General features: G+C 35.6%; 1 protein-coding gene and 1 pseudogene across 1 annotated transcript in view; one reads left to right on the plus strand and one right to left on the minus strand.

Annotated features, from left to right (window-relative positions):
• Nucleotides 1-27747, minus strand: part of Pawr (pro-apoptotic WT1 regulator) — a 148208-nt gene that overhangs the window by 82093 nt on the left and 38368 nt on the right. The gene's annotated exons all lie outside the window — the stretch shown is intronic.
• LOC147823677 (histone deacetylase 1 pseudogene) lies at nucleotides 11205-11984 on the plus strand (annotated as a pseudogene).

A 27747-nucleotide genomic window follows, 5' to 3' on the forward strand; every position in this document is an offset into this window, starting at 1 on the left:
GTTTCCTCTCATATGAAAAACTTAATAAAGTATGAAATAAAGACAGATAATAGGAAAAAAATATTGTAATCTAGCACAGACAATTTATCTAGAAGTGTACCTTGACTCAGTACAACTGTCTTTCATGTTTTCTATGTTCTTTGGTCTATTAGTCTGGTTTTTAATTTGAATAGATAATAATTAACTTTATAAGATCTTATAAAATAAATGAATCTGATGCTGAAAAAATAAAAGGGGGGTGGAGGGAAGGGGAAAAAAAGAACTGAAATGTATTATGTACATGTAACAATTCCCTATAGTGAATGTAATCATTATGTACTGAAAACATGTACTACTAAAAGTAAAAAATAAGAATCAGTATTTTCACCTTAAAAACCAAAAACCCAAGGTAAAGAAAATTTGACATCTAAATTGAAATTAACATTTAAAATTTGCTTGGAATCCAAATAAATTTCAGTTTACACATCCTAGCCCTAATAATTCTTACAAAAGGATGACAATTTTCATACAGTGTAAAATGATGCACTCTTTTTTTTTGTAAACAGGGTCTCACATGTAGTTCAGGCTAGCCTCAAATTGGCAATCCTCCTACATCAGCCTCCCAAGTGCTGAGCAGTTTAAATTTTTGAGTGAGACAAAGTAGTTTTAAGTATCTGTGGAATACTACTTGAACCACTAGCTTAAGGTAGTTTGCAGTTCCAAAACCAGATAATGTTATATTCCTTTCCATGCCATCGTATCTCTGCAAAACTGAGTCTCTATAATTTAAACAAACCAATCACCTCCTCATATCAAGGTGGAATAAGAACTGAGGACAGAGATGCCAATCTGATACTAGCTTCAGAGGTTATGCAGTACTCAAGAGATGCACACATCACATCAGAAAGAAATTTGGACTATTTGAGAATGGAATAAAAATATTTCTTCAAAGAAGAAATTCAAAGAATTAATGTGTATTATTTATTCAAGAAGCTACTAAGTTATTAGGATATAAATACTAAAGTTATTTGGTCCTAATTACTAAATAAATGGAACTACAGTCACATATCACAATTTTTTCAGTCAACAATGAACTGCATAAATTGTAATGGTAAAATAATCATATGGCAATGTATTACTCATGTCTGTAGTGATGCTGATACAAGCAAATCTATGCTGCCAGTAGTATAAAGGTATATCACATACAATTATACACAATACATAATACTTGATAATAACTCTTACTGGCTTATGTGTTTGCTATAATTTTTATCATTAGAATGTATTCCTTCTGTTTATATCTATTTTTAAAAGCCCACAACAGTATCCATGTGACACCAGCAGCAATCTCATACAGCTCGTGTTTACTGAATCAAGAGGCCATGTTAAGCGACTGGCCTATTCCAGGTAGGTCTATGTAAGTATACTCTATCATGTTTGCAAAATGATAAAATCTCCTAGAGATTAATTTCTGAAAACCTATCCCCATCATTAAGTGATATATGATTGCACTTGGTATTTCTTTAGATGTAAGGAATAGTGAAAACACTGTTTGCCAACTAAGAGTGTGGTGAACTGAAAAAATCTGGGAAACTCTGGCTATGACATAAGCTAAAATACTGTTGGGGTTTTAACTAAACTCAGTGAAACATTAACTGACTAGCTTATATTATGATAAAAAAAAAAAGCTGTTAGAGCTGTGTGAGGGCTTTTATAATCTATATATAAATATCAGAAGTCCTACCTTTTCAAAGAACTTTCTCCACCATCTATCATCTTGCCGTATTTAAAGCCTACCTCTGGCCTAGAGTCTAGCTTTACAGCTCTTTTGAGAAAAGGCTCCTCCTGTTTGCACAGTCATCTTCCTTTTGTTTTTTGTTTTTGTTTTTGATACTTAGGAAAAACATCTAGCATTCTTATGACACAGTCTAAAACTCTTCAACAAATTAACACAGGTCTTAGCAACAACAGTCTACCGATGAAAATATTATTAACATTTTACAGAACTTAACAAAATGCATTTCAGAACTATTAATTTCCAATCACAGTGTTTCTTTATATAACTTGAAGACCTTCTGAGCCACCTCATTATGATCTGGTTAGAGTAATTCAAGGAGGCAGCAACTTTCAGCACACAAAGTCTAGGATCTCAACTAAGAACAAGTCGGAGGGCCAAGGATTTAGCTCAGTAGTTCTACTCCCTGCCTCACAAGTGCAGGGTCGCAAATTCAATCCCCAGTACCCTCAAAAAAAAGAACAAGTCAGAAAGTCAGAGCCAGTCATGTGGCACTTGCCCATAATCCCAGCACACTGGAGGACTGAGGCAGGAGAATCGAAATTGAAGACCACCTGGGGCAATTTAGTGACTCAAGGAGATAACACCTTACAGCAAAAAAGAAAATTTCAAAATGACAAGAAGTCAGATTCTGACACTATGTAACTTCAGGCAACTCCTTCAACCTCCTGAGCCCCTTTATCCTTGTCTTAAAAAAGGTCATTTTTATGTAACTATAGGTTTAGTAGTATTCAAATGAAATTGTTATTAAAACTCATAAAATGTTATTTGCTATACAAACAACCTAATGCATACAGTATTCTTTCAAATATTTATATACCAAGTCCTTGTGTTAGCCAATGGAGACAGAAACAATGCATTCTCCTCATGGAACTTGAAAATGTAGTACAGAAAATACTTAAATCTCAGCTCCCTCTGCTAACCTGGCAATGGAAATTTTTGTTAAAAAAATATTAGCACATATGACAAAAAAACCCTGCAGGCGACAGAATGAGAGATTACAGCTAAATTTTATAATACAAAAACCAGATGGACAATGGGTGATCTACCAGAAGTAGAGAACACTAAATTTATATGCCAACCAAAAGGGAGGGGGGATGTCTTCTTTAGAGACAAGGATTAGAAACTCAAGTATCAGAAGCTTCTAATGGAAAAGGGGAGGAATGGGCACGAGCTGGAGGAATAATAAAAAAATCTGTGTAAGAAGTTAGTACTCCCTCAAATCCTCATCTTCCTCAGTCAAGAATGGAGGTCTGCCAATCCAAAAATGGTCATCTGAAATGAACAGACATTTCTCAGACAAAGAAGTAGAAATAGCAAATAAATACATGAAAAAATGTTCAACGTCACTGGTCATTCGAGAGATGCAAATGAAAACAACACTGAGATTCCACTTCACTCCAGAAAGAATGGCTGCTATCATGAAATCAACCAATAACAAATGCTGGCGGGGCTGTGGGGAAAGAGGAACCCTGCTCCACTGCTGGTGGGAGTGTAGACTGGTGCAAGCACTGTGGGAATCAGTATGGAGATACCTCAAAGAACTAGGACTGGAAGTCCCATTTGACCCAGCTATTCCACTGCTGGGGATCTTCCCCAAAGAATTAAAAGAATCATACCACAGTGATATATGTGCACCCATGTTCATAGCAGCGCAATTTGTAATAGCTAAAACTTGGAAACAGCCCAAATGCCCATCAACTGGAGACTGGATAAAGAAAATGTGGTTTTTTTATAAAATGGAGTACTACTCAGCCATAAAAAATGAGAAATTAGAGACATTTATAGCTAAGTGGATGCACATTGAGGCAATACTCTTAAGTGAAATAAATAGGACACAAATGTGTAAATACCGAATAGTTTCTCTGGTGTGAGAAACTGAAAGTGTAAATAAGGACTAAATGTATAATAGGCCATGTGAAATAGGAAGAAAAGGGGCAAAGGGGAAGGAAGTGGGAGGGCTAAGGGAAAGGATAGAAGGGAATGGGATTAATATGAGAAAATGGAAAAATAGGAACAAAATTTTTGTAAATAGGGAGGGCTGGAGGGGTTGAAGGGAGGGCTGGGCAAGGGTGAAAAACAACCAAGAGAGACTATGTAAAGGTGCAAATTTCCAATGATGAATGTCATTATATTGTATACCTAAAATGTACCAATGATTAGAATGAATAATCGATAATGTAAAATAGGAATAAAAGGTCCAAAGGGGTAGGGGTAGTGGGAGGCACAGGAGAAAGGAAAGAAGGGAAAGGAAAAAATGATGAGAAATGGAAAAAATGGAAATAAAGTCTTTGTAAACAGGGAAGGGTGGAGGGGGTGAAGGGAGGGCTAGGAATGGGGAAAAAATAAGAACCAAGATGCATTATATAAAGGTACAATTCCCAATGAGAAATGTAATTGTGTTGTATACCTACAATGTACCAATAAAAGAATTTAATACAAAAAAAAAAAAGAATGGAGGTCTGCAGTTTTGCTCTGTAGGTAATGAACAAAACAGGTACTAGGTACTGTACCTGACTGAGACACTTATAACAGTCAAGGGCTGAGGCGGAGGAACAAGCCATCCAAGAGACAAGTGAAAGTCTACACACAAAATAGTAATGGCATTTCCAATCATCGTCCCCCATGAGGACATCAAAACATTTTAAAAGTATAAAAATCAAGTTTTCATATATATTTTCAGTTGTATCTCATTTTGTGTATGTAATAAGTATTTATAAAGGATTCTGTTCATCAAAAAGCCATAACTCACTATCAAAGAAAGATTGGTTATTTCAAGTTTTATATTCAAAGAATGAAAAAAGAAAAAGGAAATTTTTTCAGACTAGATGATCATGCTTTATATAACAAAAAACATAATTCAATAAAATTTTAGATTGTACACAAAATGGTTATGTACTTATTTTATTATAAATTAGAAAAAAGCCAGTACACTGAACCTATTCACAGATTGCTTAGTCAAGGCTAAATTTAAAATTAGTAAGTAAATATCAACACAGGCACCCTGTAGAACTGAGAGTAGTATACAAACTTCTAAAATATGAGGCACATTACTGCACAATCACTAAATTGGATAGTAGGCTGGATAAACTAAAATTTCTACAAACTTCAAAGGCCTCTTCAAATGTGATTCTAAAAACTTTTTTAATAGAAATATTTTGGGAAGCAAGTACAACATCACAAAAAGTTGAACACAGACATTCTTTTTTCAGGAACATTTTCACAGAATAGGAGTTAACTTTAGGTAAAATTAATTCTTTCAGGTATGGTAATTTAAAATTCTAAAAATAGCATAATAGACTAAATGAAGAAGAAAGCACATAGACAAGACAAAGAGACAAACTAGCAGTTATACTGAAAGAAACCATTTATCTAGTTTTTACTACGTGCAAGGCACTGAGTTAGAGAACCAAGATAGTAGTCTCTAGGCAATCCCCATTTTACAGATTAAAAATCTAAGTTTCTAAAGTTAAGTAATTTATTTATGGTCCAAGAGCTGGGGAAGGAGAAGCTGAAGGGGAAGAACATATAACGCAAGGAGAAAGGACTTGTGAGTGTGAGTCTATGGTACTATTGTACTGGGGATTGAATCTAGGGCCTCTAAGGTACATTCTCAATCTTTTGCTTTTGTTTTAGTTTTTGTTTTTTAAATGTCTTGCTAAGTCACTCAGGCTAGGCTCAAATTTGTGATCCTCCTGTCTCAGCCTCCCAAGAGTGCTGAAGTGAGATTATAGGTGTATGCTACTGTGCCTGGATGGGGTAAACACCTTTAATAAGTATCACAATTAAATTCCTAATCTGGTTTTCTAACATTCCCAACCTAAAAATCTGCATAAAATCCATAAGTAAATAAAATTACCACAGATGTGTAGGAAAACAAAGGCTGATAAATTGTACTTGCTTTATTTGGAATTCCAAAGAGAAATTCTGCTTAGGGGAAACCAAAAACAGACCAAAACTTGAATTTGAAAGGTCAGATTCACCTTGTTCATCTTATCCTACTTGAGGACTTAATTACACTGCTGGTCCAATCAATTGAGAGTCCTAGTAAAAAGAATGCCCAGAGCTTCTTAACTGACCACAGTTCCACTTTTCAGTTAAACAAAGTCAGAAGTTTTATAACAATACCAAAAATACACACACAAAAAAACCCCCATCTTTGACATTACACTTCCTTAAAAAGTCAAATGATGTTTACCAATTAACCTTAAATTCTCTTAAGTTTTCAGAAATCTTCGCACACTTGCATTATCATAAAAATAGTAATTTTGCAAAACTGAAGGGAGACTCTGCTGTTCATGCTTTTACAATGTGCTTTTAATTTCTCTGACAACTAAAAGCTATAATAATGTCACTTGAAAACAGAAGGCTGAGTGAGCATCTGAGGGCAAAAAGGAATGTTTTCACAGGCCCAGTTGGTAAATACCACTGGCTCTAGCTCAACATTCTTTCTTAAGTGGAAGCCAATTACAATTTAACTTTTAAAAAATTCTGTTGTACAGAGCAACAGGAAGCCATATTATTTTGATCATTACTTCACATAAAACTCCAAGGTGAACTGATATCTTAAATATTATTGACATCTATGCCTTTTTACTGTGTTTCCAACTGAGTTTATACCAAAAGGACAGACTTAGCTGACTTAGCTGAACTAGTCAACAGGCTCTGATGTTAGATGTTAGCCCTTTCATTTAAGTACTACTAAAGGCACACTTTTATACTACATATTTTCATTCTGATTATGCAAACATTCAATTTGCAAGTTGCAATACAAGCCCTCTAAGAGAAGAATAACAACTTGTGCAGCCCAACACAGAACTTCAATGTCAAAGCAATCCTTCGCTGTGTCACAGTGCAGCAGAAGGAATAACGGCAGTATGATGGAAAGAAATAACACTACATAAATACATGCTACTGAAATAAGCCTGCAACTGGTCGATCTATTTAAGTGCTAGAGTAAATGACCTTGATAAAAAAGAACTAGTTACCTAACAAAATGCATAAAACATAATCACATAAATTTAAAGTTTTAAGTAAAGTGAAATGTTACATTTCTAAAATTTAAAATTTTTTTCTTTCTTCAACTCAACTCTTAAGTGACTGAAAAGAAAATATACAATAAACATCAAGAGGTAATTCAGAAGTGAAATAAATAGGACACACGTGTGTAAATACCGAATAGTTTCTCTGGTGTGAGAAACTGAAAGTGTAAATAAGGACTAAATGTATAATAGGTCATGTGAAATAGGAAGAAAAGGGGCAAAGGGGAAGGAAGTGGGAGGGCTAGGGGAAAGGATAGAAGGGAATGGGATTAATATGAGAAAATGGAAAAATAGGAACAAAATCTTTGTAAATAGGGAGGACTGGAGGGGTTGTGAAGGGAGGGCTGGGCAAGGGTGAAAAATAAGAACCAAGAGAGACTATGGAAAGGTGCAAATTTCCAATGATGAGTGTCATTATATTGTATACCTAAAATGTACCAATGATTAGAATGAATAATCGATAATGTAAAATAGGAAGAAAAGGTCCAAAGGGGTAGGGGTAATGGAAGGGGCAGGAGAATGGAAAGAAGGGAAAGGAAAAATGATGAGAAATGGAAAAAATGGAAATAAAGTCTTTGTAAATAGGGAAGGGTGGAGGGCGTGAAGGGAGGGCTAGGAATGGGGAAAAAATAAGAACCAAGATGCATTATGTAAAGGTCAATTCCCAATGAGAAATGTAATTGTGTTGTATACCTACAATGTACCAATAAAAGAATTTAATACAAAATAAATAAATAAATAAATAAAATAAATAAAAGAGGTAATTCAGAAAAGAAACACAAACATCTAACAAAAATAAATATAAATGTGTACAATTTCAAAGAAAAATTACCAAAGAAAGAAAATTGGTTATAGAAATTATAGCAAGTAATTTGCACATGAAGCATCCCTTACAATTCTGAATCCTGAGTTCTAAATCTTAGTACAGTATTCTACATCTCAGTTTCAATCCCTCCAAATAAATACAGCTGCCTCATCAAGCATTTCAGTTCAGAGCAAGCCAGAGGAATCAAGTTATTCTCCTATTCCTGTGGGGTCAATAAGACAAAACTCAGGTAAAAATGAGAAATCAAAGAAAGGCATAATCACAGTGCCTAAATTCTTTGTTCTCTTCCTTAGTGAATTCCTTAACTGTTGGAAGGCACTAGGAGGTGCTTAACAACTTGAAATCCTGATACAATCAGTATTTAAAATTGGTGCCATAAAAGGAAAGAAAATTAACTCAGTGTCCAACAACCTATTGATGAGTGGATACACTGCTCTTTTGATTTTCTTTTTTGGTACCAGGGATTGAACTCAGGTCCTTGCGCTTGCGCAGCAGGCGGTGAAACCACTGAGCTAAATCCCCAGCCCCCGATACACTGTTATACACCTACAGCAGGATACTATTTCAGCCTTAATAAAGGAAATTCTGACACATGCTACAACATAGTGGAACCTTTGAAGACACTACACTAAATGAAATAAGCCAGTCATAAAAGACCAAATATTGTATGATTCCACTTCTATGAAGTACCTCTAGTAATCAAATTTATAGAGAATGAAACTAGAATTGGAGCGGGGTAGGGAGTTATGGTTGATAGATGCAGAGTTTCAGATTCAGAAGATTAAAAAGCTCTAGAAGGCTTCAAAACAGTGTAAATGTACATAATGTCAGTGAACCGTACACTTAAAATGTCAATTTAGTATATTTTACATTAATAAAAAGGAAAAAAGATGAAAGCAATTAAGCTTTCAACTGCAAAGAACCTGAACTACTTTTTATACTATTGGTGGAATTGAAATATTTAACTTACTAAGCAATATAAAGATATTCACTGGCTAAAATTGCCTTGCAATACAGAGTACAACCTGATGGATGTAAGGATTTTAACTAATTAAAGGAAGGCTTTCAATACAAGTCACTTTAAAACTCTTATTTGAAAAAGCTTCAGATTTATGTTTCTGAAGGAAGTCTGCCTTCTCAAAAGATCTTTGGAAGAAGTTCAATCTTAAATTAAGACCCTCTTCATTTTCCAACCTCTGTATTAACCTGTGCCTGAAATGTATTTACAAAGAATGCATATTTTGCAGCAAATCTTTTCATCAATCACCATGTGAAAACCTTTGGCAGGGATACTGTGCATTCCTGGAAGGATTTAAATTAGTTTGTGAGAGACTGAAACCTGGCTTATAAGCAAAGAATTAGATTTAGGATTTGAAAAAAAGTTTCATTTCTGAACAACTTAAACTGTTCTATCATGAATTTTCATATTAATGTTCTCCAGCATCTCTCTAAAGGAACAAAATAATATAAAACAAATTAAAACTATCTATTGGTAGTTTTCCATACATTTACTGTGTTAGCTTTATCTATCTGTCTTACCAAAACAGTATTTGAAATCATGTTCTTTTCACAAAGGAGAAAAACAGGAGAAAGAAGAGAAGAATTGGAAGAGGAACAGGAGGAGGAGAAAGAAGAGGGGGGAGAGGAGGAGGAGGAAGGAAGGGAGGGAGGAAGGAGGAGGAGGGTGAGGGTGGCGGTGGAGGCAGCAGCTAAATTAAACATTCTAACTGCAGGAAATCCTGTTTCAATTCATTTAAAATCTCATAAGTGGTCTACTTTTGAGGCACAGGAGTTCTCTAGAAAGCATGCTGTTTGTTTTTTTTTTAAACTTGTGCAATTTCAATCTCCTTAAATTTTTTTCATTTAAACATTTTCAGTGCCTTGGGAGTAGTGCTGGGGATCAAACCCAGGGCTTCAAACATGCTAGACAAATGATCTACTACTTCCCAAGTCCTTCAGTGCCTTAAAAAAAAAAAAAAAACCACTCCACCGTTCTGTTTTTACTGCAAATTCAAATTCTTTTTTTTAAAAAAGGTTAGTTTGACAAGTTATTTTAATTGCAGACAACAGGTAAGCTTGTAACTTAGTTTATGCCTAGAAACTAAACTAAAGCATCTTGTTGTGTGGCAAATCACAGAAAATCAAACAGTACTGGAAGCATTATCTGAATGATATGAAATCTTTTTGACAATCACTAAATTGTCAGATCAGCCCCTACACACTGCAACATGTTAAAACAGCTGCTGGAAACCTGAAAGAGAATATGAAAAGATTATCAACAATAATTGAGTCCTTAAAAGGACAGAGTAAAACTAAAAGATTTTTCTGAAGAATATTCTAATTCTATGACTTAGAAAAACAGCATTCTTACTGGCACAGTAACTGTAATTAGCATAATGGATGAAAGTCTATCCACAATGTTGGCACTCACCATTCAATTAATGTAAGTATGTTTAGCTTGATACAACTGCATTTAAAATGTATCTTAACCACTTACAGTTTACCCTGAACACTACTTGGGCAACACATTTGTTTACACACTATCCTGAGTGTTACTCAGGTGTCATTTCAACTAGTCAATTATTTTATTGAATAAATTTGATTAAATTCTCACTTTTATATTTTCTGTTATATTATCTTTTAAACTTAATGAAAAAATATGCTATTTTTGGTCATTCTGCATTTAAAATAATTGAACTGGTAAGTGGTTAAGTATAAATTCCACTGCACCAAAGAATAAGTAAAGGGCGCAGGGAGGCATAGACTAATCAATCCAATGGTTATAATGTTGACAAGACAGAACATGTGACATATATATATATATATATATATATATATATTTTTTTTTTTTTTTTAATGTGCTCCCATATAACAAAGTGTTGTATCAATCCTAGGACAATGGCTCAAAAGAGCTCTTTTGCCCCTATCCAAATGCACTGTGCTACTCAATCCCAAGAACCAACCACACATAGGTCTTGGAGAGGTGGCTTCTCAACATGGACAGCTGCTCAAAACAAATCTAGATCCAGTAGTGTGTTACCACTATAGCCAACATTTACATGCCCTTTATTCTGTTTAGGTCACAATCAAAGAATTCTTTCAGGTTGCTAAGTATAGGTGCTGATACTGCTAATGTACCTTAAGGAAAACTGAAGTAGAAACACAAATCTGTTTAACCATAGCCTTTGTATTAGTTTTCTAATGCACTGCCTGGAAGCTTTTAAATCCCAGTTTCTTTAAAGAAAATCTGCATTTTAACAAGAACCTCAGATATTGGTCTAAAGTGCTCACACCTGCCTACCTGACATCCCCAATTAGCCCCAAGCATAATTACATATTACCATTCTCCAAACATGTAAGCTTTAAGATATGTGAAAGCAGCTCAAAATATGAATATAAACTGACTCTCAAGTTCCAGCCTGAAATAAGAAAAGACCTGTGCTCGCTTTGGCAGCACATATACTAAAATGAGAGAAGACCTGAACTAAAGCACAAGTTTTTTTTTCATCCCTCTTTTTTTGTGTGTGTATGTTTTTGATACATAATAAATACATACATTGCTTCTCTCTACCTCAGAGCATGAAGGTCATATCCAAAGTAATGGAGATGTTCCAGCCTAGTGTGGTGGTCTTACAGTGTGGCTCAGACTCCCTCTCTGGAGATTGCCTGGGTTGCTTCAATCTGACCATCAAAGGGGATGCCAAGTGTGTGGAATTTGTCAAAAGCTTCAACCTACCTATGGTGATGCTGGGAGGAGGTGGTTATACCATTCGTAACGTTGCCCAGTGTTGGACATATGAAACACCTGTGGCTCTAGACACAGAGAGCCCTAATGATCTTCCATACAATGACTACTTCCAATACTTTGGACCAAATTTCAAGCTTCACATCAGTCCTTCCAATATGACGAACCAAACACAAATGAGCACCTGGAGAAGATCAAACAGCGGCTCTTTGAGAACCTGAGAATGCTGCCCCTTGCAACCGGAGTCCAAATGTAGGCAATTCCTGAGGATGCCATCCCTGAGGAGAGTGGCGATGAGGATGATGAAGATCCTGACAAGCGCGTCTCCATTTGTTCCTCTGACAAACGTATTGCCTTGAGGAAGAGTTCTCTGACTCAGATGAGGAGGAAGAAGGTGGCTGCAAGAACTCTTCCAAATTCAAGAAAGCCAAGAAAGTCAAAACAGAGGCTAGGAAAGAAAAAGATGCAGAAGAGAAGAAAGAGGTCACAGAAGAGGAGAAAACCGAGGGGAAGCCAGAACCCAAAGGGGTCAAAGAGGAGGTCAAGTTGGCCTAAGCAGACCTCTCCAGCTCCGGCTTCTTGCCAAGTTCCCTACCTTTCTCCCTTTAAGCCCTCAGATTTTATATTTTCTATTTCTCTGTATATTTATATACAATATATTAAATATAAATGTTCTTAGGGACTAGATAGGAGCCAGGGCCCTTGAGTGCAGAGCAGCTACACTGGGGGAAATCTTGTAGAAGCTGTCTTGCTCCCCATCCTTCCCCAAATTTTAGTTTTAAAACCATAAAGGGTGCAGATCTGGATGGAAGCGATGCAGCCATAAGACGAAATTCTGGCATGCTGAGGGCCTCCTTTGTAGCTTTGGAAAAGGACCCCTGTTAAGTGTTCTAGCAGGGATGGATGCGTCTTCAGGGGTCCCCTGTTCCTTGGGCTCCTAAGGCAACATCAGCCATTTTTAGATTGGTTCTGTTCTTATACCTTCACACTGACCCCAAGTGAGCTAAGAAACTCACACTGCCCTCTTGTCTTCCCCCAGTTCTGCAGGAAGAGGCTAGTACTCCAGCTTCATTTTCCTTCTTTTTTTTTTAATGAATTTCATTGGTACATTTAAGGTATACAATATAATAACATTCATCATTAGGAATTTGTACCTTTACATAATCTCTCTTGGTTCTTATTTTTCAACCTGGCCCTGCCCTCCCTTCAACCCCTTCACCCCTCCCTATTTACAAAGACTTTGTTTCCATTTTTTCATTTTCTCCTATTAATTCAATTCCCTTCTTTCCTTTCCCCTCCCTCTCCCAGTTCCCCTTCCCCTTTGCCCCTTTTCTTCCTGTTTCACATTATCTATTATAACCTTTAGTCCTTATTTACACTTTGTTTCTCACACTAGAGAAATGATTCAGTATTTACACATGTGTGTCCTATTTATTTCACTTAAGAGTATCGCCTCAATGTGCATCCATTTAGCTATCAATGTCCCTAATTTCTCATTTTTTATGCCTGAGTAGTACTCCATTTTATTTAAAAAACCACATTTTCTTTATCCAGTCTCCAGTTGATGGGCAATTGGGCTTCTTCTAAGTTTTAGCTATTACAAATTGTGCTGCTATAAACATGGGTGCACATATATCATTGTGGTATGACTCTTTTAATTCTTTAGGGAAGATACCCAGCAGGGGAATAGCTGGGTCAAATGGGACTTCCAGTCCTAGTTCTTTGAGGTATCTCCATACTGATTTCCACAGTGGCTGTATCAGTCTACACTCCCACCAGCAGTGGAGCAGTGTTCCTCTTTCCCCACAGCCCCGCCAGCATTTGTTATTGGTTGATTTCATGATAGCAGCCATTCTTTCTGGAGTGAAGTGGAATCTCAGCACTGTTTTCATTTGCATCTCTCGAATGACCAATGATGTTGAACATTCTTTTCATGTATTTATTTGCTATTTCTACTTCTTTGTCTGAGAAATGTCTGTTCATTTCAGATGCCCATTTTTAGATTGGGTCTTTAAATTTGGGAGGTCTGATTTTTTTAAAGTTCTTAACAGATTCTAGATAGTAGACATTTGTCTGAGGAACAGCAGGTGAAAATTTTTTCCCACATTGTGGGTAGTCTTTTCACACTGTTGGTCATTTCTCTTGCTGTGCAGAAGCTTTTTAATAAGAAGAGATCCCACTTGTTGATTGTGCTAGTTCATGAGCAACTGAGGTTTTGTTCATAAAGTCTTTTCCTACATCAATGTCTTCAAGAGTTCTACCTCACCTCTGTTCTAGCCAGTTCAGAGTTTCTGTTTTAATATTTAGATCTTTAATGCATTTCGATTTTAGTTTAGTGCATGGTGAGAGATACAGGTCTAGTTTTAATCTTTGGCAAGTTGAAACCCAATTTTTCCAGCACCATTTATTAAAGAGGCTATCTTTCCTCCAGGAAGGGTGTTTGGCTCCTTTATCGAAGATGAGGTGGCTGAGTGTGTCTGGAGTTGTTTCTGTATCTTCTAGTCTGTTCCACTGGTCCTCAGGTCTGCTTCTTTGCCAGTACCCTGCTGTTTTTATCACAGTAGCTTTGTAGTATAGTTGCAGGTTGGGGGTTGTGATACCCCTTGCCATGTCTCTGTTGCCTAGAATTGCTTTTGCTATTCTGGGTCTCTTCTTGTTTCAAATGAATTTTTAGATTGTTTTCTCAAGGTCTGTGAAGTATGCTGCTGGAATTTTAACTGGGATTGCACTGAATCTATATAGCAGTTTTGGAAGTATGTCCATTTTCACTATGTTGATTCTTCCTAACCAGGAGCAAGGGATGTCTTTCCATTTTCTGATACAGTTTTCAATCTCTCTTTTTAGAGTGCTATAGTTTTCAGAGAAGAGGTCTTTGATTTCTTTTGTTAGGTTGATTCCTAGGTATTTCAGTTTCTTAGATGCTATTGTGAAAGGAATTCTTTGCCCTATTTCTCTCTCAGTGAGTCTATTGTTCGTGTAGAGGAAAGCTATTGATTTTTGTGTGTTGACCTTGTATCCAGCTACTTTACTGAATTGGGTTATTAAGTCTACAAGACTTTTGGTGGAGTTCTTGGGGTCTTCTATATTAGAGTATCAGAGACATTTTCATTTTTGTGAGACTCTTTGTAATAAAATGGCAATTTCTATAAAAAAAAAACTTATATCATGTGATATCAGTATATACACATATCACATCTTGATTTTTGAGTGTTCTTAAAATCCTCAAAACAGCTTTACAAAAATATCAATGCCCAAGACCTACATTAAAGCATTAAATTAACACAAGGCATCAGCTCAAGTTATTTGAACATGTAGTTAAAATGATAATCAATAGAGCAGAATTTCTCAAACTTTAAGGCACCTATGCACTATCTGTTAAAAATGCTGATTCTGATTAAGTCTGTACTTAGTTTTTTGTTTGTTTTTTGGTACTGGGGATCAAACTCGGGTCCTTGCACTTAGGAGGCAGGAGGCAGAACCACTGTGCTAAATCCACGGTCCTGTGCTGAGTTTTAAAATGCTGCCTTTCTTACAAATTCTGAAAAGCAACTGCTTAGCCTCTGCCCTTGGAGTTGAAGAACTCAGGAACAGTTTGTCAAAAACAAAGATTTCAAGTTTTTGCTCTCAATTTATCTTTTTCTGTAGTTAAGTGTTATTTTGATCTCCAAGTCAGAACATTCACATACATATCAGACACTGTTTTATGAAAAGTCAGTACAAAAATTAACAAAACCTACAAAGTTTCAGCCTTACCCAGTGGCACGTGCCTGTAATGCCAGCTTTTCAGAAGCTAAGGCAAGGGTATATCGCAAGTTCAAGGCCAGCCTGGACAATTTAGCAAGACCCTGTCTCAAAATGTAAAAGGGGAGGGGGTATTGCTAGAGACACATAGTTCAGAGGTAGAATCCCTGGATTTGAGAATTAACATGCAAAAGAGAAAAATAAGCAATTAAAATAAAGTACTTTTAGAGGATACCTATCCCAGATCAGTAGTACAAGATTTCTAAGATCTTCTAAGAAAGCTATACACACTTGGGTTGGAATTTCTCCTTGAAAAGGGTGGTAACATTCTAACATCTGAAGGAGAAAGCATGTCACCTTTGAGATACTCAGTATTTACTTCTATTATCAAGATTGCAAAAGAATATCTGAAAGATGAGATTGAAAGGGCAGAATTTAAAAACTACCTTAAACATTCTGGACTTTTCCTAAAGGCAACAGGAAAATTATATGAATAGATTTGGATCTTGAAAGCAAGCTCTAACTATAAGATGGACTTACTACTGAGTGATAATGGAAACTTGAAGAGTGGGAATCACTGAAGCAAAGGGGAAAAAAAGAGTTTTCTCTCAGGAACAGAAAATCAAAGAGCAATGCACAATATCAAACATAAGAAAAAGCCTAAGTCCAAAGTACAAAAAGGAGAAAGATTATGAGGTAAGCATCACAGAACAGGAGAAAGACCATCAAATCCTCACCCTTTATCCATTAACTTGTGTTGCTTCACACAAGGAAGACTAAGAAATCTGGAGGATTTTTTTTATCTTTTTTGAGTACGGGGGGATTAAGCCTTGTGCATGCTAAGCATGCTTTCTAGCAGTAAGCTACAGCCTCACCCTTCTAGAGAAATTATTTCAAATCTGACAGTTAAGAAAAAACCAAGAATCCAAAAGATTTTTGCACCTGACATTGGCACCTTCCTAATTTGCTATATTCATCATAAACAATTGTCCTGAATTGAATCTTAGAAAGAAATTAAATCAGAATTAAGCTTAGACTTGCTAATTCATATGCTCATTACACATGAAGAATGGGTTCAACTTAGAGATCTACCTTTCCATCTAACTTCAATAGAAAACTAAATAGTTGAAATTCTTCCAGTTTTTCTTTCTTTATGAGTAATAAGTTTATGTTCCTCCTCAGAGACAACACAGCAGAGAAATACGATTTCTTTGTGCCTCATGTTAGAAAAACTTTTGTTTACATACAGAGGCACACCATCAATACACATAAGAATTCAATAAATTAAATTTATTGAAAAATCTTCAAAATAAATAAGATTTATGTTACATAACCAAAAAATTTCAAGAGCATAATCATTCCTCAAAGTAAATATTTAAAAAGCTATGTTTAATTGCTTGTGTTAACTGTTTACACAAATTCAATTTACTAAATATCCCAAAATGAAAGGAAAAAGGCTTAGATTTTATTAAGTCTCTTGACTCAATTTTTTAAAATCTAAAACTGAAAAAGATCACTCATATATTTTTACAGGAGCATGTGAGACACTGGTGAGAACTAATGCAGAAAGCCCAGTGTAACCATATACTTTCACAAACAAACTAGCTTTATTGGTTCATCTCTTTAAAAACACCTCTGCTCTCTGCCTCATGTCACCAGCCTAATCTCCATTTGTACAGAATACATGACTAAAGAAAGCCCATAAATTCATACTGTACAAACCAACCAATCCCTAAATAAAATTTTTAACAGTAAATTCAATTTTATTACTTAACTATGCACATTTTTTATCTGCATTCACTCAGAATTTTTAGTTCATTCTTATGCAACTAAATAGGAAAATAAATTACTGTGGCTTTAGAGTTAATGCTAATTAAAATTCCATCAATGATAAGAAAAATAAAGTTTTAAAAATTATTTTGTGATATTTGGAAAAGACTGTGGCCCAGCCTGTTTACATATTTTTCTTTTTGATATTTAAGAAAAGAAAATATTTGGGCTTAAAAAGCTACATATCCTCAAAAGTAGCTTTACTCATTGTTCAAAAAGAGAATGAAGGGAGAAGACTAGAAGTGAAGACATGGAAAAAAAGATTCACTCTTTGTAACTATTAGATAAGGCTACAAGAAATAATAGTGAAAAGAAAACACTAGAAATAATTCTCTCTCACTATATTTAGTCCACGTTAAGAGTTTTAGAGACAGACATCGCTTCTTGGCCTTTTGGCTAAGATCAAGTGAAGAGTTTTAGAGACATAACTAGCCCTGAAAAGGCACTAAACAAATATACCATAGACACACAGTGAGTTATAAATGTTATTATTTGAAGCTCTGCCATCAGCTATGGGCTGTCTAAAGTCTCTAACAAACTTATTCCAGCCAAGAGTAGCCAGGAGAGGGCCAGGGATTTAGCTCAGTGGTTCCACCACCTGCCTCGCAAGCGCAAGGTCCTGAGTTCGATCCCTGGTACCAAAAAAAAAGAGTAGCCAGGAGAAACGAAATGAAGGAAACAGAAAATAGCACTGATAAAATACTATTTTCCTAAGGGTAAACTTCATAATGTCATTGACAGAAATTTGGTCCTTTCCTGATCAACTGCAAACATAATGAGGCAGAAAACAAAACACATTAGGTACAACATAGTAATTCAAGATGACAGAAAGAGGAAAAAGATGTGCCAAGAGGTTGTGTCCAGAGAAGGAAAAAGAAAAAGGAAAGAGAATGAAAAAGCAGAGCTTAAAGATCATTTCATGAGGATAACCACACACACAACACAACCCTTCCCGCAGCTGCATCGCTTCACAAGACAAGAATCTTCCCTCTGGTTACATATATTCAAACAGCCTATACCAGAAGTTCTTAAAATTTTAGCTTGTATCAACTCTACCTGGAGAGTTTCTTTTAAAAGAACAGATTTGTGGTGATGCCGGAGAACCTCCATTTCTAACAAGGTGATGATGTGGCTAGACCTAGAAGTATACTTTCAGAAACACTGCTGGGCAAGCCATGGTGATGCAAGCCTGTACTCCCAGCACTCTGGGAGGCTGAGACAGGAGTATCACAAGTTTGAGCCCAGTAATTTGTCAATACTACCAAAAACAAAAAACAACACTGCTCTGTATTTACCCTGTTGTAAAACTAACCCAATCCATGAACACTCATTAACGTATTAATGGTGCTTGCTTCAGCAACATATATACTATATATATATATATATATATATATATAAAAAATGTCTGTCTTCTCAGAAAAGGACTGTTGAATCCACTATTGTAGATCAAACAACACTGCCTGATATATCACAATAACCAAAAACTATTTACTGAATAAAGACAACTATGAAAGTTATACAGAGAACATAAGGGGAGGTACAAAAAAGAAAAAGTACAAAGACATACAAAGAGATGATACATCACAAATTTATAAATATTTACAGCCACAAATGCTCAAGTCTTAATGAGAATGGCAATAACTGCACATTTATTCCACAGTGAGGTCACAAATCAGAGAAACCTGAGACAATGACGCAGAAAAAACAAAAAATTACAAAAAGAAAAATGAAGGTTTTTATATCATAAAAAAAAGAAAATGTGAATTAAAGTCAAGTGGAGAAAAGTTATTATGAATGTACTACTGTGTTTAGCTATGATACTAATTATCATCATTGCTAAAATTTATTTTTCGTCAGACACAACATTAAGCCATTTTAGCCAACACCTCCAAGATAGCTATTCTCTACATTTTACAGATAAATAAACTAAACCTTAGGTGATTAAATCATTTACCTAGTCAGAAAGACCAGAACTTGAGTATCAGCTTTCCTTTTTTTGTTTGTTTGTTTTTGGTACCAGGGATCAAACTCAGGACCTTGCGCTTTCAAGGCAGGCGCCAGAACCACTGAGCTAAATCTCCAGCGTGTATCAACTTTTCTACCTCATTTTCTAGTAGAATGGCCTTGAACAAATCATTTACCCTTTTCACTTCTTGTCCAATGTTTATTCCTTCCATTAAATTAGTTTGTGTTAACAGGGAAAAAGAATTTGACACACAAATAAGTGAGGAATATAGGACTCCAATTAGCCAAGTGCAAGGTCCTGAATTCAATCCCCGGTACCAAAAAAAAAAAGACAAAAACAAAAATCTTCCTCAAGGCATATAATAAGTCAACATTCCAGATATTCGTTTCTACACAAGGACAGATTAAAAGCTGTTAGAGAAAAGAAACAAATCACCTATAAAGGAAAGCCCATCAGAATCAGAGCAGACTTCTATCAAAAAAACCAAGACTAGGAAAACTTGGAGTGAAGTATTTCAAGCCCTAAAGGAAAACAACCTCCAACCAAGATTGATATACCCTGCAAAACTATCCTTCAAAATTGATGGACAAATAACATACTTTCATGACAAAGAGCACTTGAAGAAATTCATGACCACTGAACCAGCACTCCAAAGTATTCTAATGGATATTCTAGAACCATGCAATAAGGATTACAACTCCATGAATCCCAACACAATGAATTCACCAGGCGAGGCAAGAAATTAAAAAGAAAAGGAAAGAAGGAAGCCCATAGCAGGAAAATAACATGACAAAGATAAGACAATACATATCAGTTATAACCATCAATGTTAATGGTCTCAATTCACCAATCAAAAGAAATAGACTGGCAAAATGGATCAAGAACCAAAACCCAACAATGTGCTGCACACAAATATATTTAATTGAAAAAGAAATTCATAGACTGAAAGTCAAGGGATGGAAGACAATATTCTATGCAACAGGAACCCAGAAAAAAGCAGGGGTAGCTATTCTATTTGCAGACAAAGTGGATTTCAACAGAGACAAAGAAGGTCATTACATCCTTGTAAAGGGAACAATCCAAGAGAAAGAGACAATAATCATAAATACATATGCATCAAATAGCAGTGTACCAAACTATACAAAACAAATATTAATGGGCATGAAAAATCATATAAGCACTAATACAGTTGTAATGGGGGACCTCAATACTCCATTGTCACAAGTAGATCAATTAGACAAAAAAAAAATCAACAATGAAATATTAGAACTGAACCAAACTTTGAACAAATGAATTTAGTAAATGTCTACAGTGTTCCACCCCACAATATTAGAATACACATTCTTCTCAGCTGCACATGAAACTTTCTCCAATAGACCATATACTAGCTCACATAACATGCTTAACTAAATGCAAAGTAATTGAAATAATCCTATGCATATTATCAGACCATAGTGCAATGAAACTGGAAATCAATGGCAAAAGAAACCACAAGAACTTCATAAACACATGGAAATTAAATAACACCCTCCTGGACAACCAATGGGTCACAGATGAAATTAAAGAGGAAATCAGACAATTTCTACAATTAAATGATAATGACAATACAACATACTGAAAATTACAGGATGCAATGAAAGCAGTCCAACGAGGGAAATTTATAGTGGTGAATTCCCAATATCAGGAAAACAGAGCAGGCTCAAATAAACAATCTAATGTTGAACCTCAAGCATCTAGAAAAAGAAGAGCAAGTCAAGCCCAAAGCTCATATGAGGAGAGAAAATATAAAAACCAGAGCAGAAATTAATGCAATAGAGACTACGAAAATAATACAAAGAATTGATGAATCAAAGAGTTGGTTCTTTGAAAGATTAAATAAAATTGACAAACCTTTAGCCAACCTTATCAAAAAAAGGGAAGAAGAGACCCAAATCCATACAATTAGGTATGAACAGGGTGAAATTACAACAGATCCTGCAGAGATCCACAGGATCATCAATACCTACTTGGAGAACCTGCATTCTAATAAGATGGAAAATACAGAAGAAATGGACAGATTCCTAGACACGTATGAATTGCCAAAACTGCATCAAGAAGATTTGGAAATTCTAAATAAACCAGTATCAGCCAATAAAATTGAATATATAATTTAAAATTTACCAACAAAGAAAAGCCCTGGCCCTGATGGATTCACTGCTGAATTCTACAAGGAATTTAGAGAAGATCTAATGCCACTACTCCTCAAAGTCTTTAATGAAACTGAAAGGGAAGCAATACTCCCAAATTCATTCCTGGAAGCAAGCATTACCTTGATTCCAAAGCCACAGAAGGAGCCAACCAAAAAGAAGCATTATAGGCAATCTCCCTAACAGACATATATGCAAAAGTCCTCAATAAGATACTGGCAAACAGAATGCAGCAAAATTCATCAAGAAAGTTATACACCATGACCAAGCTGGATTCATCCCAGGGATGCAGAGATGGTTCAACATATATAAATCAATAAATTTAACACACTACATTAACAGAGCCAAGGACAAAAGCTACATGATTCTCTCAATAGATGCAGAAAAAGTGTCTGACAAGGTCCAACATCCATTCATGATTGAAACTACAAAAAATTGGAATAGATGGTCTTTATCTCAGTCTGATAAAAGCCATCTATGACAAACCACCAGCCAACATCATATTAAATGGACAAAAACTGAAAGCTTTCACTCTAAAATCAGGGACAAGACAGGGAAGTCCACTATCATGACTCCTGTTCAATATAGTTCTGGAAACACTATCCAGAGCAATTAGACAAGGAAAAGAAATAAAAGGAATAAGGATAGGAAAGGAAGAAGTTAAATTATCATTATTTGTGGATGACAAGATACTCTACTTAGAAGACCCCAAAAATTCCACTAAAAGACTTTTAGATTTGATAACCAAATTCAGTGGTGCAGCTGGATAAAAAGTCAATATTCAAAAGGCAAGCGCTTTCCTGTACATGAATAACAAACTCACAGAGAAATCAGAGAAACAATCACTTTCACAATACATCCCCAAAAATTGAAATACCCAGGAATCAACCTAACAAAGAAAGTAAAAGACCTCTACATTAAAAACTAAAGTACTCTGAAAAAGGAGACTGAAGAGAATATCAGAAAATGGAAAGACATTCCTTGTTCTTAGATAGGAAGAACCAATATAGTGAAAATGGTCATACTTCCAAAATTGTTATACAGATTCAGTGCAATCCCAATCAAAATCCCAACAGCAGGCCGAGGATGTAGCTCAGCGGCACAGTGCCTGTCCGCAAGCTCAAGGTCCTGAGTTCAATCCCTGGTGCCATAAGAAAAAAAAAAAATACCAACAGTGTATCTCACAGAATTAGAAAAAACAATCCTAAAATTTATTTGGAACCAGAAGAGACCTAGAAATAGGAAAGGGATTTGTGGACAACAAAGGCAAGGCAAGGGGTATCACAATCCCTGACTTTAAATTATACTACAAAGCTACTGTAATAAAAACAGCATGGTACTGGCAAAAGAATAGACTTGAGGATCAATGGAACAGACTAGAGGATGCAGAAAGAACTCCAGACATACTCAATTACCTTATCTTACAAAGGATCCAAACATCTTCACTGGAAGAAAGATAGCTTCTTTAATAAATGGAGCTTGGAAAACTGGCTTTCCACATGCAGAAGATTGAAACTAGACCCATATCTTTCACCACTCACTAATCTAAAATCGAACTGGATCAAAGATCTAAATATCAAGAGAAAAGGGCTGGGAGTGTAGCTCAATGGCACCACGCCTGCAATCCCCAATACCAAAAAATAAATTAAATAAAATGATATAAAACAGACACACTAAATCTGCTGGAAGAGAGAATAGGTAGAATGTGTGAAGACACAGGAGTAGGCAAAGACTTCATGAACAAAATCCAGACCACACAGGAAATACTACAAAGAATCAACAGCTGGAACCTATCTTATTAAAAAACTTTTATACAGCAAGAGAAACTACCAACAGAGTGAAGAGACAATCCACAGAGTGGGAAAAATTTTTTACCAGCTATTCAGATAAAGGACTATTATCTAGAATATATAAAGAACTCAAATAAAATCAGAACCTCCAAATTTAAAGACCCACTGCAAAAATGGGCATCTGAAATAAAAAGACAAATCTCAGATGAAGAATTAGAAATGGCAAATAAATGCATGAAAAAATGTTCAACATCACTGGTCATTTGTGAAATGCAAATGAAAACAATGCTGAGATTTCATCTCACTCCAGAAATAATGGCTCTCAGGAAATCAACCAATAACAAATGCTGGAGGGGCTGTGGGTAAAAGGAACCCTTCTCCACTGTTGGTGGGAGTGTAGACTGGTACAACCAGTGTGGAAATCAGTGTAGATGCCTCAATAAACAAACTAGAGATTCCATTTGACCCAGCTATATCTCTTCTTGGTATCTTCCCAAAAGAATTAAAAGCACCACACTACAGCAATATATGCACACCCATGTTTATTGCAGCACAGTCTGTAATAGCTAAATGTTGGAAACAGCCCAAATGCCCATCAACTGATGAATGGATAAAGATTATGTGGGGGTTTTTATACAATTGAGTATTATTCTGCCATAAAGAAGGATGAGCTTCAGACATTTATAGCTAAATGGATGGATCTTCAGACTATACTCAAGTGCAATAAATCGGACACACATCTTTAAATAGTGCATTGTTTCTCTGGTGTGAGAAATCAAAAGTGGAAATAAGGACTGAAATGTATAAATGGATGTTGGGAAATGGAAAGAAAGTATTCAAATGGGAAGGGGAACAAGGCAGGAGGGAGGGAGAAAGGAAGGAAAAAACAGGAAAAAAAGTGAAAATAGAAGGAAAAAATGGAAACAAAGCTTTTGTACATAAGGGGAAAGGAGGGGAAGGAGCTCGAGGGGGGATGAGATAAAATGAAATTTATTTTAAAATAATAATAAATTAGTTTGTGTTGTTATGGTGATTTGTGTTCAGTTTTAACCTATTATTTAATAAGTACCTTGTGTGCTAAATGACATGGTAGTAAAATGTATTATGATATAAACTCAACACAGTATGGGTCTGAATCCCAGATACAACATGTTCATTTATGAAACAGTAATAATAATGATGATACTAACCACACAAGGCTTAGAAGAATGTCTTATAAACCTAGCTTTTATTGCTGTTGTCATCACCATTCTTAATGTTAATACATGTAACACAGATAAATATTAGTCCCATTTTACAAGTGAGGAAATTGAAACTAGGAGAGATTAAGACCTGAGATGTAAAATTAACTACATTTATTTAAGTACTGTATTTGGTGATTTGGTTATATTAACTACAGTCAAAATGCTGCTAAATTTTGTTTTTAAAAGCTGCAATTTAGAAATCCTACTTAATTGGGTGTTCTCATATATTGGATGAGTTCTTGTGTATGTAATGAGGCTGGGGAACAGGTTTTACAGAAACAGTTTGTAACAGAATAAACCTCCAAATAATAATAGCCAAAGAGATAGCATAAAAGAGGAAAAAAGAAAGCAGTGAACAATGTTATATTCTCCTAGTATGTCCAGAACTCATAAAGTAGGCTCACAAGACATATGTGATCTAAAAACTTTTCACTTTCTCAGAATCTGTACTTCTCACTTTAGGGTAGTATACCCTTCCTGACAATATACCAAGATATCCTGGTTTGCAGAAGCACAATGTCTCTGTGACATACTTCTAGAGCACTAAAGGTAGTCAAAGATTAGGGGGTGAGAGAGAGGCAGAACAGGTGACTTCAAGTAAGTAATTGGTCACAACAGTAAAATCTGAGCCTCTCAGGGTACAGAACTCTATCCTCTCCCACACAGAAGGGACTAATGGTAGTTTGAGAAGTACTGGTTGGTATAATAAACCTGTTACTGGCAAAACTAGGAGAGAACACTGATATCTACTGCTTAGAAGCCACAGAGACTGATTAAAATTCTGCAATGCACAAGACAGACGCCTGCAACAAAGAATTACCTACCCACAAATATCAATAGTGCCACTGCTGAGAAACCCTAGCAGCAGTGGGTACTCTGAGCCACTTCAGTAACTTTTTGAAAGCTCAATAAAACTTGTCCTTACCTAAAAGCACAATGTACCAGCTAACCACAATTTAAAATTTTCTTTGTTTTCAGCTGAGTTAATTATAAATGGGTGTGGTGTTGCTTATTTCAAGCTCACAAAAAAACTGATTGCCAATTGTCTTCTTTATTGCATTGAGAAAATAATTATTATCAATAAAGATAATGGAGTTCAGAGTTGGGGATGTAGTTCAATGGTAGGAGCACATGTTTAGCATGTGTGAAGTCCTGGCTTTGATCTCCAACACCACAAGAAAAAGAAACCTTATTGCATATAATTTTACTTGTTCCAGCAGCTACATGAAAAAAGTAAAAGGAAACAAGTAAAACTACTCTAATGAAGTATTTTATTTAACCTAATGTATAAAATATAACATTTTAACATGTACTTTTAATGAAATATTAAAGAAATGTTTAACACTTTAATATCTGTAGTACATTTACAGTATATTTATAGCTTTATATTTACAGTATATTTCAAAATTCAATCACATTTCAGGTGCTCAAAAGCCACATGTGGGTAGTGGCTAAAGAAGCAGACAAGGAAAATACAAAGTTTTCGGTGAGCTGAAGGCTACAAATTCCTGACATCCATGCCTACCTAATCTGCTAAAGAGATTAAAATAGGTCTTTATTCACCTCCTCTTTATTGTTTATCTCAGCAAAACTGAAACTGAATGCAAAAAGATATGATTCAAAATAATAAATACATGGCTGGGGGTATCACAATCCTCAACTTGAAACTATACTACAAAGCTACTGTGATAAAGTCAGCATGGTACTGGCAAAGAAACAGACCCAAGGATCAGTGGAATAGATTAGAAGATGCAGAAACAACTCCAGTTGTTTACTCAGCCACCTCATCTTTGACAAAGGAGCCAACTGCCCTCATTGGAGAAAAGATAGCCTGTTCAATAAAATGGTGTTGGTAAAACTGGATTTCAACCTGCCGAAGATTAAAACTAGACCCATATCTGTCACCATGCACTAAACTAAGATCGAAGTGGATTCAAGAGCTAAATATTAAGACAAAAACACTAAACTTGCTGGAAGATAAGTTAGGTAGAAATCTCAATGACATTGGCATAGGAAAAGACTTTATGAACAGAACTTCAGTAGCACGGGAGCTGACACAAAGAATCAACAACTGGGATCTCATCTTATCAAAAAGTTTCTGCACTGCAAGAGAACTATGAACAAAGCTAAGAGACAACATACAATATGGGAAGAAATTTTTAGCAGCTGTACCTCAGACAAAGGCCTACTATCTAGAATATATAAAGAATTGAAAAAAATCAGAGCCTGCAAATTCAAAGACCCAATTCAAAAATGGGCATCTGAAATGAACAGACATTTCTCAGACAAAGAAGTAAAAACAGCAAATAAATATATGAAAAAATGTTCAACATCACTGGTCATTCAAGAGATACAGATGAAAACAACACTGAGACTCCACCTCACCCCAGAAAGAATGGCTGCTATCAAGAAATCAACCAATAACAAATGCTAGCGGGGGTGTGGAGAGAAAGGAACCCTTCTCCATTGTTGGTGGGAGTGCAGACTGGTGCAACCACTGTGAAAATCCGTATGGAGAAACCTCAAAGAACTAAGACTACAGGTCCCATTTGACCCAGCTATTCCCCTACTGGGTATCTTCCCCAAAGAATTAAAAGAATCATACCACAGCAATATATGTGCACCCATGTTCATAGCAGCATAGTTTATAGTAGCGAAAGCTTAGAAACAGTCCAAGTGCCCATCAAGTGGAAAATGGATAAAAAAGATGCGTGTTTTTTAATAACATGGAGTACTACTCAGCCATAAAGAACGAGAAACTAGAGTCATTTATAGCTAAATGGATGCATATTGAGGCCATACTCTTAAGTGAAATAAATAGGACACACATGTGTAAATAACAAATAGTATCTCTAGTGTTAGAAACTGAAAGTGTAAATAAGGATGAAAATGATTAAAATGAATAATTGATAATTTGAAATAGGAAAAGGTCCAAAAGTGGAGGGGTGGTGGGAGGGGAAGGGGAAAGGGAAGAAGGCAAAGGAAAAAGTATGAGAAAAAAAAAAAAAGACGGAAACAAAGTCTATGTAAATAGGGAAGGGTGGTGGAGGTGAAGGGTGCATAGGTAGTGGGGAAAAAAATAAGAACTAAGATACATCATGTTCAGGTACAAACACCCAATGATAAATGTAAATGTATTGTATACCTAAAATGTACCAATTAATATATAAATTTAAAACAATAATAATAAATACGAAAAACATAAAATTGAAACAAATTCAGTGGTAGCACATCTTCAGTCTAAACACAAAAAAAAAAAAAAAAAAAAAAAAAGAACATCTGATGAAAGTGAAAATTCATTAATGAAGTACCTACTAACTAAAATGTATCTGCAAAAATATTCAAATACTTGTATTAGCCAGAAAGTCCCAAAATGGCCGAACTTAAATGCAGGTAAACTCTGCTAGAAACCTTTTCTGCAGTAGCATTTTTTTTTTGATAGTATATCCAGACGACTTTCCTATTGCTAAAAACAACCCTCCCCCCAATCCACACAACTCCCACCTCCTATGGCCAGCCTTAGAATGGAACGATGTACTGAATACCATTCCTTCTGCCTACAAGAACAGACTAACTTAGCTTGCTTTAAGACTTTGCTTCTCC

The sequence above is a fragment of the Heterocephalus glaber genome, unplaced genomic scaffold, assembly GCF_053883595.1.
Source record: "Heterocephalus glaber isolate CG9 unplaced genomic scaffold, H.glaber_assembly_v1.0 deba00001571, whole genome shotgun sequence".
Classification (NCBI taxonomy): Eukaryota; Metazoa; Chordata; class Mammalia; order Rodentia; family Bathyergidae; genus Heterocephalus; species Heterocephalus glaber.